This window comes from Corythoichthys intestinalis, chromosome 12 (genome assembly GCF_030265065.1).
Source record: "Corythoichthys intestinalis isolate RoL2023-P3 chromosome 12, ASM3026506v1, whole genome shotgun sequence".
NCBI classification, from domain to species: Eukaryota; Metazoa; Chordata; class Actinopteri; order Syngnathiformes; family Syngnathidae; genus Corythoichthys; species Corythoichthys intestinalis.
Genome location: NC_080406.1, coordinates 14,041,227 through 14,058,722, shown reverse-complemented (window position 1 = coordinate 14,058,722; position 17,496 = coordinate 14,041,227). Strand labels below are relative to the sequence as shown.

General features: G+C 37.7%; 1 protein-coding gene across 2 annotated transcripts in view; it reads left to right on the top strand.

Annotated features, from left to right (window-relative positions):
* Positions 1-11,853: 11,853 nt before the first annotated feature.
* The window catches only part of raph1a (Ras association (RalGDS/AF-6) and pleckstrin homology domains 1a), a 117,913-nt gene continuing 112,270 nt past the window's right edge, over positions 11,854-17,496 (top strand). For both annotated transcript variants that reach the window (XM_057851639.1, XM_057851638.1), the window contains exon 1: positions 11,854-12,066. The gene's annotated coding sequence lies outside the window, so the exon portion shown is untranslated. The remainder of the gene's footprint in view (positions 12,067-17,496) is intronic.

Genomic DNA, 17,496 nt, shown 5'->3' with positions numbered 1-17,496 from the left:
CGGAACGCGGGGTGGAGGACGATTAATAGAGGGCCTGCATTGTTGGCGTGGCCGTCAAAGCTGACCAAGTGGAATCACAGACAAAGAGCTTTTTTTCTTGTGAATAAATGCTTAAATCCCTGAATTCTTCATAGATATGGACGTAAAACAGTCTCGATTCTTGGTTAAAAGACAAAAAAAAAAAAACTGCAGTTAGCATTAATTTTACGTAAACATGTCAAAGTAGGATTCTAGTCTGTCAGTCAATGTGGCGGCCGCCATATGTAAACAGAGCTTTTCCGGTGAAGATATTTGCGAATAAATGCTTAAATCCCTGAATTCTTTTAGATATGGACGTAAAACAGTCTCAATTCTTGGTTGAAAGAGAAAAAAAAACGTGCAGGAAGCATTTATTTTACATAAATATTGCAAAGTATAATGCTAGTCTGTCAGTCAATGTGGCGGCCGCCATATGTAAACAGAGCTTTTCCGTTTAAAATTCTTGTGAATAAATGCTGAAATCCCTGAATTATTTATAGATATGGACGTAAAACAGTCTCGATTCTTGGTTAAATGAAAAAAAACTGTGCAGATAGCATTTATTTACGTAAATATTGTGAAGTATAATGCCAATGCTGTAGCGGCTAATTTCTCCCAATGATTTTTTTTCCACAACATTTCAAAATGCATGCATGGTACGAAAAATATAAAAATTACCTTGAATCCTCGAACAAATCACTCCTGAGAAATCCTTCCTGTATGTATGCGGTCCAGCTTTCGTACTTTTTCAACATAAATTCGGCGTTGGATCGCTACATGTGTCACTGCAACCAACTGCGAATAACTGAAGAAGATTGTGAGATGGTGCCCTACTTAAAGGCGTGGCGCACTGAAGGTCGAATTTGAACCGTCAATATCATTATGAAGTCTATGATTTCAACATGTACATTTAATCACTAAAGTTAATACTCTATTGTTTCAATGTTTTATTTATTGATTTATTTTTAACAACAACAACAAAGAATATCAAAGGTATATTTTTTTTATTCCCAACACCAGCCTGATTGAAAATTCAAATGTCCTCAAAGGTATCAGCTAAATTCACAGCAGGTTATTTTCACAGGTAAGGCTGCATAGCTCACTGTGGGGGGAAAATATCTATGAAACCAGTTTCAAACAAGTTCAACATTTTCAAACACGAACGAGTTCATTTTAAAAACTGTGAACTGAACTCTGAACAAGTTCACAAACTTTCCCAACACTGATAACCTCGACTATTGTTGATGTATGCTGGTTGGTAGGCCCTTGCAATCCGTGCTGCATGCTGCACCTGTAGAAAGTGTTAAAATTCTAAAATGCAACAAGTGTATGGCATGTGTATAGCAAAGCAATGCTGCCCTCTGTTATCCAGTATCAATATTACAGTCTAGCTTAACCGCTGACGCACGAAAATGTATTTTATTTTGCTTGCCTCAGCATTTCTTGCAAATGGCCTGTTTGTATGGAGGACCAGAGTGCAAAAATTCAATAAATGAATACACAATTAAAAAAATAATAAAAGTGTCATTAAAATGCTTCTATTTCAATATTTATTTATTTATTTCAATATTTATTTCAATTTTTATCTATTTATTCCAATTTATATTCATTTATTTCAATTTTCATTTATTTTAATTTATATTTATTTATTTGAATTTTCAAATTATTTATTTCATTTTGTATTTATTTATTTCATTTCTTATTTATTTATTTCAAGTTGTATTTATTTATTTCAATTTATATTTATTTATTTTAACATTTATTTTTATTTTTATTTATTTATTTCAATTTTTCTTTTTTTATTTCATTTTTATTTATTTATTTATACTTTTATTTATTTCAACATTTATTTATTTCACTTTTTTTATAAATAATTATAAATGGAAAAAAATGAATAAAAATGGAAATAAATGAATAAATATAAATGGAAACAAATAAATGAAAATAAATAAATAAAAATTTAAATAAATGAATAAAAATTGAAATAAATAAATATTAATTGAAATAAATAAATAAAAATCCAAATACATCAATATAAATTGAAATAAATAAAAATTGAAATAAATATTGAAATAAATAAATAAATATTGAAATAGAAGCATTTTAATGACATTTTTAATTATTTATTTAATTGTTTATTTATCTATTGAATTTTTGCACTCCTGGTCCTCCAATTGTGTATTTATTTATTGAATTTTTGCACTCCTGGTCCTCTATATGTTTGGACCAAGAGTATTTTCTGTATTGCGCACAACTAATTAAAAACGCTATATTGCCTATTTAGGGGAAATTTGCTTACCTCTCTCAACCATAAGGGGATTTTAAGGGGGGACCAGGGGGACCAGCCCCCACCCCCCCTCTCCCCCGGTGGCCGAAAAGTGTCATTGTATGAAATTGACTTTCCTATATATATATATAAAAGTTGTAAAGCAATAAAGCTGCAACAAAAATGAATGAAATGAACAGAAAAACATTTTTATAATGGGTCAAAATTATTTTTCGAACAGATCATGTGACTAGCACCTTTGCTTTGCATATAATTTTCACACACAAAAAAATAGGGGAGGGCAATTTTATTTTTGAAATGATTTTTTTTTTTTTTTTGGATTGAAAATCTTTTTTTTTTTTTTTTTTGATTGTAGCAACTTTTTGGGGGATTGAATGATTTACACACAAACGTCCTACCACTAATATGGCCCAAAAACAAAAATGGTTTCTTCAAAGAAAACTTTTTCAATGAAAAATTAAGTTTTCAAAAGCAAATTTTTCAATCTCAAATATTTTTCGCATTCAAAAACGTTTTCTATGATTTTTTTTTTTTTTGATTGAAGTGATTTTTCTTTTTGAAAATGTATTTTTCTTAAGCAACTTATTTTTTGCTTGAATAATAAATACAAAAACGTCATAGCCAAAATGTGGCCCAAACAAATCAACATGACTTCAATCAATAAAGTTGCTTTAATAAAAAAAAAAAAAACTAGACTCCTATCCCCAAAAAAATTCAAAGAAAAATAGCTTTCACATGCATTTTTTTTTTTGTTTCAAATTTATTTTTGCATTCAAACACATTTTTTTGATTGAAGCAACTTTTTTTTCAAATAAAAAAATATATATTTTGATTGAAGCAACTTTTTTTATTGAAGCAACTTTTTTTTGATTGAATAATAAAGAACTTTTAAAGTAACTAAGTTACTTTAAAAGTAATTTGTCAGTTACTTTTCCCAATTTTTCTCCCTTTGCTGCCTCAACAGAAAATTTTCATCGCATGTAATTGAATTTTTCAGATATGGCTTTATCTTCGAGTTAGCAGGGGTTTAGTTAGTCGATGGAGTTGATTTCAACCACCACTGACTTGCGCTAGCTCAGCCACTCCGGAGCCCTGAAACTAACAAATAACTGACAAACTGCACGGAATTTGTTCAAAGCAACTCCAACGACTAATTAAACCCCCACCAACTCGAAGATTAAGCCTAATGTCAAAAATTCTGAACTCCCCCTTTAAAATAAAGACCTAGCCGTTAAAATGCTGTCTATAAAATTTGATAAAAGAAACAACAAAAACAAATGAAATGAACAAGAATCCTACAAAGTATTTCATAATGCATGCAGTATAGGCCAAAAGTTTGGAGACACCTCAAGGGTGGATACTTTGAAGAATGTAGAATATAAAACCTGTTTTCAAGTACATAATTCCTCTTGTTCATTCATAGTTTTGATATTTTCAGTGAGAATTTACAATAGTAGTGAAAATACTCCGCCTATGGTTACAAACTATAACTATAAAATATACGTAAAGGCTGGTTACAAACTGTAAAAGTGCTGGCTGTCTCGTTACCTGATGGCTTTGTTTCGATTTTTGTCGCGTTGTGCTGTAATTCCAAGTGGTTCCTTGAATTAGATGTAGAGTTATTAGCGGTCGACTGCCCTTTTCACCCAGCGCAAAGTTTGCGACGCACGGAGATATTTTTGGTCATCTTTATTGGAGACAAATGTGAAGTCATGGCTGTATGTCCAATGAGCAAATGCAGCCGTTTGTGGTTCTTCTCCTACGTCTTCCACTGTTAGCATCTTGAGAGGTAGCCAGTTGTGCGCTCATAGCATGGTAACACACGTGACCCGTTTTTTTTCCCCCGATGAGAAAACGTGACATCCGATGTCACTGCCAAACTCAAGAGCAATATTTTCTATTCAGATTCTCTTCGTACATGACTACAGTATTCTTCATTCTACATAAATCATGAGGAAAAAACAAAATAGTAACGCACAGACACTAAGGAAACAAACTTTAACCAGATTACTGGCTTCAATAAATGAACGCGTTAGATTACTCGTTACTGAACGAAAGTAATCAGATTACAGTAACGCGTTACTTTACTGACAACACTGGGCATGGAGGGTGACGCCGTTGGAAACGCGATGCTACTATGCTAGGTGGCTCCATTAATACCTGACTGTAGCCGATAGCCTACCAACTACGCCCACATAATGCTTCGGTAGATATCACATATCTACAGAACTAGATGCGAATGACAGACACGGCTGCATTAGCAACATGTATAATAAGGAACAATATGCGTTAGTAAACAGCCGCCATCTTAAAGCAGTAGACTTCTCAAGAAGGCTCTGTTGTAGAGAACCTTCCTAGCGAACCTAAGTAACTTTTTATTTAAAATGCTCCTAAATCGGCAAAACTTAAATCTATCTTTAAATGATGAAACAGTTTTAAAACTTACACATGTCGAAAATAGACAGAAGGGAACAAATGCAATAACGGGAGCAATTTTAACAACTTTAACGGTTGATTCACAACAGTAAATGACTTCCACACATAGCGAAGGTTACTATCTAGTTTTCGCAATATCCGCAATACCCCTGTGCCTAGTTAAGTTTAGGGTAAAGAATTGGGCTAGGGCCATTTGTCCCAAAAAAAACAAAAAAAAAACCTTTAAACTTCACATTGTGTGACCTGTTTTTTGTTTTTTGAGAAAAAAAAAAAAAACATGAAAATGATCACCAGTTACTTTGCCAAGTAACTAATTACTCTTACATTCAGGTAACTGAGTTACTAATGCAATTACTTTTCGGGAAAAGTAATTTGTAACTGTAATTAATTATTTTTTTAAAGTAAGATTAACAACACCGGATATGCCTTTGGACATGTGGGTGTGGTGGGTGATCTTGTGTGTGCATGCACCTTCTTTTTTGTCCCCCCTACGTTTTTATAATGACTGAGTGATTCTGATGAGGACTGCAAAGGCACTTTATGGTGATGTTGACCCGGCCAGATACGAGATGCATGGCCGCGCTGGTTTGCAATTTGCATGTTTGTCGAGACGCGTGTCTCATGTTACCTACTAAATGAAGAGTAGCGGTCCTGTAATTGCATTTACAACATCACACCAGTAGAGGTCAGGCTTGATTATGAATACAGCAGTCTAACTCTAACGGAAAAGAAACTGCATCGCTGCTTGTGTTGCAGTTACAGTATTTGGGAATTTTTGAATCAGTGTTCGTGTAACTGCAGAGGTGGGGGGAGTAGCCAAATATTTTACTCAACCAAGAGTAGCGTTGCTTCAAAATAATATTATTCAAGTAAAAGTTAAATTAGTCATCCAAAAAAAAATACTCAATTACTCAATTACTCTTACTTGTACTCAAGTACAAGTAAAAAAGTTTTTCGCGAAAACAATACTCAAGTAATGAGTAACATTGTGAGTAACTGCTTACAATGTTTTTTTTTTTTCTTTTTTCTTTTTTTTTCAGTGGCTGTTTTTTCCAGCTCAAAGTCATTAACTGTTATTATTATATTTTGAAGAAAACACAAATCAAATTTATTTAAAAAGCCCTTTGCAAAAAGTGCTCAAGTGCTTTACAACAAAGCAAAATATAGTCAATCATAAAGATTATAACCTTTTGTATAACCACATAAAGCCAAAGAAAAACAACAACAAAATCCTTGAATTCTGGCTACTGGGGAAAAAAATGAAGAAATAAAGCATCATTTGTCCAAAGAGCATGAGTGCCCCCTAGTGGACAGAATATATTCCATATTATGAAGCCAAAAGGATTATATCTCCAGTTTTCCATGGTCAATCAAATCGGCGCCAAATAAAAACTGGGAGGGAGGTTAAAAGCTGCGCTTTCGAGTCATGTTGACGGCAACACTCTATGTCAAACACTTAAAATTTTTACGTTGCTTTAAAGACGCATGATTAGACAGGCTGGCGTGATGATAGAACGGCAAGCTTGAGTCTGATTGGTATGATGGAGTCATGTAATTATTGTTGCGATGTCTCATTGGTGAAACCGGTAGCTAATATGCAGGCACGTGCCTGCCGTAATTAGGATTTTTAAAAATTAATAATATGTAATTTTCTCCTATATAGTTTTCTACTTTAATAATGAATTACCCCAAGGCTATTTCAACCCGTGTGTCTCTATGTGACGAGTGCACGTACGTCCACGTGTGTGAGGCGGACGTGGAAAACCTTCCATCCAATGCCTTCAAGTGGGGACGCTGGCGGCTGTGCCGTTGGCTCAAGCTTTATGGCGCAGCGGTTAGCGTCCCTACACTGTTGATATTGAGCGCGTCATGCAGCACGGTGGGAGCGGATTGCGTCGGGGCGTTTCAAACTGGTTACATCTACTCTCTATAGGCAACCATATTTGTCCGTTCTCTTCACAACGTTATCTAGAAAGGTACATATCTTTAAGTTCTCTAATAATGAAATAATATTTTTGAAAAAAAATGTGCCGATGGTGGCTCAGAGAACATCTTATTTGGTTTGTTCTCAGATGAACAACAAGCTGAGTAAGGAACTTTTGATATAGAGGTAGAAGGAATGAAAGAGGCAAAGACCGACTGAGTCACAGCCAGAAAGTGTTGATGACAGTGTTGATTTCTATTCACTGTTTCCCCCTCCCAATTAAAGTTTGTCACAGTCACAGCCAATTATACTGTAGTGCTGGTTAAACTGGAAGTTATGTTGTTGTAAGGTGTATTAAATTTTTGTTCATGTGGCCCTTATGATCTATGAGCACCTGCCCCTCGGTCTCTGCACACAGTGGCGTAGCAAGGGTCCCCGGGGGCCCCAGGCAGCAAGCAACATGGGGCCCTTCGAGCGTGTACAAGTATGGGGGACAGTTGCACTTGGAGCAATAGCATATTTAATAAAAGTACAATAACGCCTCTGTCTCATAGAGCGCTTTTTAGGACACTCAAAATGCCCGGCTTCTACTACATTAGGACATAAAACTACAGTAACATAGTACACTCACCGCTGTCTTGCTTCCTTTTCTTCTCTTCAGCTTTTTTTTTCATTCTTTTGTCACATCCAGAAGGATAACTACTCTTCATTTTGGATATACGCCAATTTAAAAAAAGCCAAATCGCCGCTCACTCTCACTCTGAGTCACGTGAGGGAGGGGGGGAAGTGTAGAGCGAGTGAAGGGGCCCCTTCAGGCAACTCAGACACAAGGCTTTCACTGGCACTGTCGCAGTTGTCGCTGCGACAGTGCAGTAAAGCTGCGTGTGCTAAATCTGTTGGCCCTCTGGGGGCCCCTGTTGGCTGGGGGCCCTACGCAATTGCCTGGTTTGCCTAATGGGACGCGTCGCCTCTGTCTGCACGGCCCTGCTAATATGTAGAACAGTGTTTTTCAACTGGTGTGCCGCGGCACACTAGTGTGCCGTGAGAGATCGTCAGGTGTGCCGTGAGAAATGATTCAATATCGCTTTTTTTTTTTTTTTTTTTACATCGTCAGGTGGAGTGGCAGTAGGAAAGAAGGAGTAGGTAGAAGGTTGCGGTCGTGTGCAGATGAGCTATTGCTCGTGTCGCGTTCAAGAACTGCTCAGATTTCTAGCCATCAGCCACCTTATCCATATGTGATGACTGTCTTTCCTACCCTCTGTGTTTTATTCCAATGTGTTTTATTCCAACACATTGTCGAGGACTGTCATTCCTCCCCTCTGTTTTTTATTCCAATGTGTTTTATTCCAACACATTGTCGAGGACAGCAAGGTGGCTAACGGCTAGAAATCCGAGCAGTTCTTGAACGCAACACGAGCAGCTATCCAATAGCGTCACGGTGTCAAGCAAGTTTAAACATCATCTCCAAACGAAACACCCGTCGCTTCAAAACAAGTCGATGGACTATTTTGTTCGCCTTCGTGAAAACAGAGAAACAGGCAACTTTTTTCAGAAAAACTACAAAGGTAAATGAGAACGCCCTCAAAGTTACCTTGTTGCTGAACTTGTTGCTAAATCACAAACATTCCACACTGTGGCAGGGACATTAATACTTCCTGCCTGCAAAGCCATTGTCATTGAGATGCTTGGCCTGCGTTGAAAGACATTGCTAAAGTCCCCTGTCTGATAATTCTGAGCTTTTCAAGCCTAATTGCTATTAAAAAAAATAAAAACAGAGAGGGACTGAGAGCTGTTGAAGAATACTCCTGTCAGGATATCGGCTTTGTGTTCATCTAAACAGGCTCAAGTTTCATACCGAGTAAGTATAAATATTGAGAAATTATTTTATAATCAAATATACTGTACAGAAAGTGAATTTGGAACATTTTCGGTTTGTGTGACGCGAGACTTTTTCCTGTGTAAAAACGTGCCGCGACTCAGAAAAGGTTGAAAAACACTGATGTAGAATAACCAGGAAAAATGTAACGACTAGCGTAGCCCAAAGTAGCGGAGTACGAGTAAAGTCTCTCTCTACTCAAGTAAAAGTAACAGGTATGGCTTAGTAAAACTACTCTTAGAAGTAAATTTTCCCAAAAAGTTACTCAAGTAAATGTAACTGAGTAAATTTAACACGTTACTACCATAGGCGGAGTTTGACTTTTGGGGCAGCGGGGACACAAAATGTTGATGACCCCGAAAGGCAGTGTTAGCAATAAAATTAACTTAAATGCATATTTCTAATAATAAGTTGAAAATGAGCGTTTTTTGTGTCCCATCATTTTTGAGGGGAATTCAAAATCTGGCTGCTTAGGACAGCTACAGTATAATTTTCGTCAAGATCCTCATCCATTGAATATGGTACACATGGTGGTGGCTCTGTTGTACAATTAGCGTCTTTAGTGGAACAAATTGAAACTCCGCTCACCATTTTGGCGGTGCTCTCTGGCATTTCATAGTCCACATTTTCAATCCGTGGTTCTTGCTCAGTAGTTGTCGCTTTTTTTGGTTTGAAAAAATTACGTATATCTACTGTATCTTGCCCTTCGGTCCTAAGGTGGTTTTGGCTATGCAAAGCAAATGACCGTCTAAGGAGCTAGTCCAGGGGTCGGCAACCCAAAATGTTGAAAGAGCCATATTGGACCAAAAAAACAAATATGTCTTAAAGTGCCTCCGACAGCAGAAAAAAAAAATCTTAAATAGCATTATTATGTGAATAGAATCCTATTTTGAGACGATTCGACTGTATACAACGATTTGGCAAAGCCCAGATAACGAGAAATTAGTCTCTTAATGGTAAATGGTGTTACACTTGTATAGCACCTTTCCACCTTTTAAGGCCCTCAAAGCGCTTTAGACTGTCTCCTCATCTACCTACTGGTGATGCAGCACCAGAGCAACGTGGGGTTAATCTGCCGTTTAGACCTGCCTGTCAGTATAGCGCTCTAGCGTCCCCAGTTTCAGTCTCCCCACACCAATATTTTTACAGGATATTCTTTTTATCTAAGTATTTTTTCCCCATTTGCTAAATAAATCATATGGTCATGACTCATGACAAATAACAGTCGTGTGCTAAATGGAAAATGAAATATTAAAAAAAATAATTTATTCAGTACGACAGGGCAAAATGACTGCATAATGGTCAAAACTGGCAACTTCTTCTTCTCCCAAACGGTATTTTATGCCACCGGAGTTAGTCCGACTTCTATCATTTCTCTGCCCCAGCTTCGGAGATGGACGAAAGAGCGTCATTCTGCTGCGGCCACGGCAGTGCTCGTCGCCGGGAATGAACGCCAAAAATAGCCCATTCTCTGTGGACAAACCGGCAGACATTGGAGCAGGGTGCTGCTCGTGACCAAGCCGAGGAAAGTGCATTCTCGGCGGGCACGCAAATATGACCGAGCGGGAGCGGCGGGGTGCTGCTCGTGGCCAAGCCGAGAAAAGTGCATTCTTGGCGGGCGCGCCTTTATCGGCCAGCGACCATGGTGTGGGACAAGCCGCCGGTCACCGGCCGTGTGGCCTTCTCGGTGGACAGGGAGTATTTTCAGTTCACCCACCAAATGCAAGCCACCTCCTAATTAAAACGTGTGCCATGATCCCAGTATTTGACCTAATATAAAACACATAGCTTATTTCCCTCAGTCATCTCTGTCCATTTTCATACCTTTTTGAAAATGCTCCAGGGAGCCCCTAGGGTAGCGCTAAAGAGCTGCATGCGGCTCTCAAAACATGGGTTGCCGACCCCTGTGCTAGTCACATGATCTGTTTGATAAATAATTTTGACCGATTATAATTTTTTTTTGTGTTCATTTCATTCATTGTTGTTGTTTGTTTTATTGCTTTACAACTTTTATAGAAATATTTTACCGGAAAACTCCTCATTTTAAAATGATATGTAGGAAAGTCAGTTACATGCAATTACACTTTTCGGCCACTGGGGGGGCATGCCCTCCTGGCCCACCCTTAAACTCCGCCTATGGTTATTACCCACCTCTGTGTAACTAAGTTTAGAATGGAATAGAACTAGTGCTGCAACGATTAATCGATTAACTCGAGTATTCGATTAGAAAAAAAAGATTCGAATTTAATTTTGTTGCTTCGAGTATTTGCTTAATTAAAGTGGCGTTGTATTGGTTCATTTTGAAAGTGTTTGCATTTAGTTTTATTGATTAAGGTGGATACACGGCCCTCTGGTCTGCCTCTTTTCACATGGCTGAATCCAACTGCTCCCTGTTCAGACCAACATAAGCTAAGTTTTTGTTTAAGCTCATGTATGTTAATGCATTCATAGTTTAGTTTATAGGTTTATTTAGCCGTTTTTTTGTGGGAATATGTGTCTGAATCCTTTTGTTAAGCACATTGTAAAAAAAACAACAACAAAAAACTTTTGCATTTTATAGCACCTAATTAGTGGACTTTTTCTATGTTAGCCAATTGTTCTTTTGTAGTACATGGATCCTAATTTTTTTTTTTTTTTTTAAGTATACCATTTGAGGCTCAACGCTTGTATTTTTAATTTTTCATGTTCCTTATCCGATTACTCGATTATTCGAACTAACTAGTCCATCGATTAATCGACTACTAAAATATTCGTTAGCTGCAGCCCTAAATAGAATAGAATAGAATAGAATAGAATAGAATAGAATAGAATAGAATAGAATAACCACAAAAACACAACAATAGAACAATATAATCAAGGTTAATTATGATGTGGTGACAGAAAGGAAGTGTGTGTGTGTGTGTGTGAGTGTGTGTGCGTGCGTGTGTGTGTGTGTGTGTGCGTGCGTGCGTGTGTGGGGCGGGGGGATACTTGCAACATGGATGCGTAAAGGCCGCAGTTGGAACAACGGAAACGGGGAATGTTAGCTTCAAAATAAAATCTAAATTGGGGCAAACTTTAGCTCAACTCTGATTATGGAAGAATGACGTAAATATTTTTTAATCAGTTAGGGGACTATATGAGTCAGAATATACTGATACAATCTTTGCATTGAGATTTCAAGTTAAATATAACATTCGCAAGAACATTTCCCAAGCTCAAAAAAAAAAAAACATTTGCGTTCCAACGTGGTTCGGCCACTCGGACTTTTACTCTGAAAACCTTCCCAGAAGTCCTTCGCCTAGCTTAACCGTTAGCTTGCCGGCAGCGTTAGCTCCGTTCAGGGGCTTCGGTCTAACTAGTCAGTGTAATAGGCGGCTAAGGGGAGAAAACGGGGTACGACTGGGGCAAGAGGAATTCGCGAGAACCGGGAACTAAACCGCCCGACGCCTCGGTCCTTGTCCTGCGGGAGTTCCCACCGCTCGCCTCCCCTCTTTTCTGCAGGCTTTGACTCCCTAAATCTGGGCACAAATCAGCGCGAGCGCGGTAAGTAGCCGAATCCTCGCTCACCTTAGCGCATCTGTGTCAGTATTGGCTTCGTTGTTCTCGCTCTCTCTCTTTTAATTTTTACCCTATTAAACTCTCTGCTGCGACTCGGCCGCTCTCAACGCTGCGCCAAAATTGACGCTGTTCCTTTAAATAACATCTGTTGGTTGAAAAAAGCTAATTAATCCTATTAGTGGCTGCATGTGATAGGCGCACCTCGTCCTCTGTGTACACATTATTCATGTAATACGGAGAAAGGGTACTGGGAATGAAGCTAATGGATGGAGACCTTTTTTCTTTCACGTTTATTAAAAGGTTATACGCACGTTGCTTCCTGCTCGTGCACGCTGTTATTTCTACCAGGCATCGTTACCTCAACCGCCTCAAGGCCTTGCGGCACCCACATACACACACTTGGCTTCTAGTACGCAGGCTCGTTGGGGAGCCGCAACCGGCTGACAGCGCCTCTCCAACCGGCCTGTTTTGGCTTTGCTGTCTCAGCCCTGAGGGCCATCCAGGCGTGCAGGGACGGACACGAGCAAGGCGTGGCACGCGTGAGGCATGACGCACGTATGGGCGTGCCTTCCTTTCTCCTCAAACCCCCCCTTGACCCCCTTACAGCTGTCATTGAAATGGCTTGCACGTGTGAACCGTAGTGCGATTTATATTGAATACAGTGTGATGTCACCGTTAGCAGACAGGGTTTGTTTATTTAGTCCTAAAAAAGAAAGGGAAAGCCCTAAGGAGTACAGAATTGTGTCAAAGCACTAATCAATACACTCCTGTTGCAAAATTTCGTCAAGATGATCCATAATAATTTCTGAAAAAATTAAGGAATGTTTTGGAAATGGCCTTATCATGCAATGATAATAACATTGAAAGGAATTTCTTGGATCGGTACCAAATATGTAACGGATGATCCCATGGTTCATGCCCCACCCATTTACAAAAAAATAATAATAATAATTACTACTACTCGTGTACACCCATAAAACATTAAGCTTGCCTAGCGATTTCAAATACATGTCAGTACCTTGTACCTACCTCTCGTAGCTGCAAACTGGAAAAACTGCTAAATAAGTCCAAATCACGTGAACAAAGAACATAACATCGATTACACCATAGCATTTCTATTTGTTTGCTCAATTGTGCAATTTGTGTGTGTGTGTATGGTGACTTCTTTTGAGTCAACTAGAGTTGCAAGCAAAAATTTATTGCAAAAATTTCTTCCAACTTTGTGACACTGAACAGTTATTCTTTATCCATACAAGCAGTGTTGTTAATCTTGCTTAATTACAATTAATTAATTACAGTTACAAATTACTTCTCCCAAAAAGTAATTGAGTCTGAACTAGGGCTGCAGCTATCGATTATTTTAGTAGTCGATTAATTGATGAAGTAGTTAGTTCGAATAATCGAGTAATCGGATAAGAACATAAAAAATTAAAATACCTGAGCTGAGCCTCAAACAGTATAAAAAAATAAATAAATGAGGATCTATGTACAACAAAAGAACAACTGGCTAAAGTCCGCTAGCTTAAATGCTATATTTTTTTCTAATCGAATACTCGAGTTAATCGATTAATCGTTGCAGCACTCGTCTCGACGTAAGAGTAATTAGTTACTCGCCAAAGAAACTGAAGTTACTTCTCATCATGTTCTACAAGATCCATTCTATAACGTCTTTCACATCAATAATGTTTAAAGTAACAGATTGAATTGAAATGTCTTTTTCATTCAAAAAAAAAACATAGGTCACCCTTTTTACATAAAAAAAAAAAAAACACCTATATTAGAGTATAATGGTATACAAACTTACTTTCAAATGCTGTTAGAAAAAGCCTTTTTCCTGTTGTACTGAACCGTCTTGTGTGTACCATCAAATCCCTAATATATATAGATATATTTTTTCAATATGCAGGTGAATCCCTTCCCTCTTCTGTCTTTGCTCTAGCTTTTTTTTTTTTTTTTTTTTTTTTAAATAAAAAAAAAAAATCAATAAAAATTACACACGGTTACGGATAGGTCATTTAAGAAAAGTTTAGGGCAAGTGACTAGTGTTGGTAATAAATAACAAAAAAAAAATTGTTACTAGAAACTGCAATTTCTGGAGAAATTACTATGGGGCTTTTATGTGGTGAGATACAGATCTTAGACCTTATTAAATTGTAGCATCTGCAAGGACAACTCCAACTTGGTGATGATAATGCATACTGAACAGGAAAACAGTCCATTATTTTCAATTAATTGCACCCACCTGAACGCCACGAACTGCATGTAAAAACATTCCCGAGCGTTTAACATGACGCCTACCAGGCTAAATGTGAATATTAGAGAGAACGCGAAGGCCATGCTAATGTGCCGAGCCACCTAGCATCGCGTTTGCAATGGCGTCACAACCCCCTTCCCCTCCTCCCCTCTCCCGTTCTGCTCTCTCTGTGTCTCTCAGACATTTTTCGCGTCATTCAACCAACGTAGTAACGCACGCCTTTACATCCTCAGGAACGGTAACGGCGTTGTTAACAACATTGCATACAAGTTATCCTTAGGAGGGTTACAGCCTTATTGGAGTCTGGAGGTGCAACAATTTAGCGATTAATCGGCAAGTAATCGATTAACAAATTAGTTGACAACTAATTTGATACCCAATTAATCGTTTAGGACCTTCTTCACCTTAAACGGGTCTAAATTCTTGAAATTATAACTTACATATAGCTTCTCGGTTATAAATATTATCAGATTTCTTCAATATATTTTTGTCAAGTCAATTTAGGACATGAACAAAAATCAATTCACATTTTTGCCCATTTTCGGACATCTTACTGTTTAAACTAGCTAGTTTATAAGGCGGCAACAACTGATTGATTAAAATCAATTAATAAATTATTTGCCAACAAATATGATAATCGATACAGTTGTAGACTACAGTTAAGTCAGGAAGCTGTAATATAATATTATTTTTTAAGGAAATAGTCATTCATTTTGCCTTCATTGTTAATTACATCGGGCCTAAGATAACTTCAAGTTAAATTGTGAAGGTAGGCATGTGCCGCTATGAGATTCTGACGGAATGATAACCTTAAGCAAAAATATCACTGTTTCACAGTATCACAGTATTGCAATTACAGCTCTAAAATGTGTTACTTTGAGAAATCTGGGTAAAAAAACAAACAAAGATTTTTTTTCTATTAAATAGAATTTTTATTTTTCAAAACATATTAGCAAATAGGAACATAAGTATAATGTTAAGTTACATTTAAAAGAAAGTAATAATAATAACTCAAATATTCTAAATAAAATTAAATGCTGTCCTTTAGGTGAGCCTAAACCCACCGCCACAGCTCAACATTATTACCATCGGAACAAAAATAATTGTTTTCCATAAAAAGCACGTGTGTATGACTTGTATCATGTTTACATTATACACGCACTCTTTCTCAACACAGACAGTTGCCTGAGGAAAAAAAACCCACCACGTTTTACCACCGCTAGACACACTAGACACACTGGAGTTAACTCTCGTAGCTGGAGGGAAACGTTCATGACAGTGTTTACAACCCTTTAATTTTGTATGAATGCGAAATCATATTGGAGGTATTGCCTCCTCGGCAGCCATCCTCTGCAAACATGTTTGACATGTTGATTGGCCCTGCTCTAAGCCACGGCCGTCGCTAACTTTTCTGTACCTGAAGTATTCCCATACCAGCGATTTTGTCTTTTTCGATGGGGGAAAAAGTTCAGGAGCTTCACCTCGTCCAGCCATTGTGTTGCACAGCTGACTCACTGACACTGAGCAAGAACCGGTGGGGGAGGGTTCAGCCTTGCAGCTGCAAGCGTGGGACTTCTCCCTGCATTTTTGGGACATAAAAAATAGCTAATACCGTAGGGACGGTATGACAGAAAATTTTTGCAGTTTTGAAACCATGACATTTTCATACCACAGTATACCTTGAAACCGGCAATCGGCACATGTCTATGTGAAGGTAATCGAAAAAAGTGACATTTATCCGTTTAATCAATCATCCGGTTAATCGATTAGGAAAACAATCGTTAGTTGCAGCCCTATTGGAGTCATTCTGCTGACAGGAAGCTGAGTACACCCTAACCTGGTTGCCAGCCAAATGCAGGACACACAAGGGCAGACACATTCACATTTTGCAACAATTTAGAGTGTTCAGCTGAACTACAATGAATATTTTGGGATATGAGAGAAAATTCAGCCATGGTGAGAACATGCAAACGCCACTGTAACAACTTCAGAGGAATGTAACTTGTAACAAATGTAACAGAAACTGTTTTCCTTGAGATATTGTCAGTCTTCTCTATCCAGTACAAAAGTGGTGCTTAGGCTTACCCCAACTTGACACCTGTATTGTTGCAGCCAAATACCACAGTTATTCATTATATGACATTTACTGTCAGTCAAATTTGTCTTTTCACCTGCACATAGCACTGGCAACATCTATGTGTCAACCTTCAACATGGTGGCTGACGATGCAAGTTTCCCAAGAACCTCTTGATCCCTCAATGAATGTTACGATAAAAAAAGTTGATCTTAAAAATACATGAAGGCTAATGATTTTCCTTGAAATTGTCCCATAATGCACAGTGATGTTTTAGGCTGCAATATATATATATACCGTAATTTTCGGACTATAAGGTACACCTGACTATAAGCCACCCACTCACCAAATTTGACACGAAAACGTCATTTGTTCATAGATAAGTCGCACTGGACTATAAGCTGCAACTGTCCTCATTGTATCATGGGATATTTACACCAAAAGATACTAACCGGTGACACTTTATTTGAAAGCGGCATCATAAGACTGTCAAAAGACCAAATGAACCCCATGAAGCTTTGAACCAATTGGCCGCAAAACTTCATTGCCTCGAGAAGCTTCATTTGGCCATCACTGCTCCCTAAAGCTCTGCTGCCACCTGCTGTCAACACTGTTGTCGTTCAACTTGCCTCCTAGCATGCATTGCAGCGCTATGGATATAAATAACAATCAAAATTCATGTTGTGTGCTAACTATTTCTGAAATTTGGTAACACTTTATTTGACAGTGGCGCCATAAGACTGTCATAAGACCATCATAACTATGACATGACCCTGCCATAAGAATTAATGAATGATAATGACAGATGTCATTTTATGTCATCTGGAATATTATCTCACTTTTAAATGGATGAAAAAGATCCCAGTTGGACATAAATGGAGTTAGTGACATAATTTGCTGGATGACACTAAATGACAACCGTTATAAGCATTCATTAATGCTGCCCATGATAGTGTCATAATTGTGACGATAAAAAATTACGGTATATAATATAATACATACAATAATATAATATATATAGTTCATACTGTAATTTAGACTGTTAATGGTATGAAAGAAGATAAACTTATGGTGTGGCCACTGTTTT